General features: G+C 44.8%; 1 non-coding gene across 1 annotated transcript; it reads left to right on the top strand.

Annotated features, from left to right (window-relative positions):
* The first annotated feature begins 842 nt into the window (after positions 1-842).
* LOC119923352 lies at positions 843-980 on the top strand. The gene has a single exon (XR_005448838.1). It is a non-coding gene; the product is annotated as a small nucleolar RNA SNORA7 (small nucleolar RNA).
* Positions 981-1,218: the final 238 nt, after the last annotated feature.

The following is a 1,218-nucleotide window of genomic DNA, read 5'->3' as shown; positions in this document are numbered from 1 at the left end:
GAAACTCCCTCAACCTCCACAATCTACCCATACATCCTAAAGTAACTGATTCAATAATCAGCTTCTGTATGCTGATGACTGTCTCCTGAAAAGACAGTATCTGCACAGGCGTACGTACAAGACATCGTGGACCATTCTTCTAAATCTGTCGAGAAGCAACATGGCCTCGTGGAAAAAGCAAGTGTCTTCGGAGTAAGAGGACTGGGGTTCTAATCCCAGTTCTCCCAATTGCCTGTTTTGACATCCTTGGCAAGTCACTTAACTACTCTTTTTTGGCTCAGAAGTCTCATCTGTAAAATGAAGGTACCTGCTCTCCCTCCCACTTAAACTGTGAGCCCTCTGTGAGACAAGGACTGTCTGACCTGACTCGCTTATATCTAACCCACTGCCTAGTATAGTACTAGGCACATAAATTCTTAACAAATATCACAATAACAATTATTATTGTTACCTGGACCAATCCCAGGGGAGAGGGATGTCTTCAATCAAAGGTATCTACTGAGCAGATTGAGGATTTACTATATGTAAAATACCGTACTCAGCACTTGGGAGAATATAAGACACCAACGTTGGCTTGCCATCCATCTCCCCTTTCTTATAAAAAGGGAATCACTTTCTAACTCCTTAAATCCTCCTTTGGGAAGGCACCATCTAGACTGTAAGCTCTTTATGGGCAGGGAACATGTCTGCTAATTTATTGAGCTCTTACTTTGTGCTAAGCACTGTCCTATCACAACTAACAGAAACATTCCTTCCCACAGCAAGCTCTCAATCTAGAGGGAGAGACAGACATTATTAAAAATAAATGAATTACAGATACATACATTTGTGCTGTGGGGATACCCCTCTCAGGGTCACACCTGGAGAGTTTCCAGTACTCTACCAGTCTTGACTACGGGAGGGAGTGTCAAGCTGAGGCATACCCATTCCATTCCTAGGTTGGCCAGTGGCTAGCGAGTGGACGGCAATCTGCTACAAGTCAAAACTCACCTGTGCTGGGCAGCAGTGTCATGGGAGAGAGTCGAGGAAGGAGACTCAAGTTTACTGAGGGGAAGGAGGCAATGGTAAACCACTTCTGTATTTTTACTAAGAGAACTCTGTGGATCCACTACCAGAACGATTGCAGGTGGAAGTGGGGTGTTCTGGGTGAGATGTGTCCATGGTGTCACTATGGGTCGGAGATGACTTGACAGCATAAGACAAGTGCTGTGGGGATGT

The sequence above is a fragment of the Tachyglossus aculeatus genome, chromosome 2, assembly GCF_015852505.1.
Source record: "Tachyglossus aculeatus isolate mTacAcu1 chromosome 2, mTacAcu1.pri, whole genome shotgun sequence".
In the NCBI taxonomy this organism is placed as follows: domain Eukaryota; kingdom Metazoa; phylum Chordata; class Mammalia; order Monotremata; family Tachyglossidae; genus Tachyglossus; species Tachyglossus aculeatus.
Note: the sequence above shows the minus strand (reverse complement) of the source record. Positions and strands in the feature narration are given on the sequence as shown.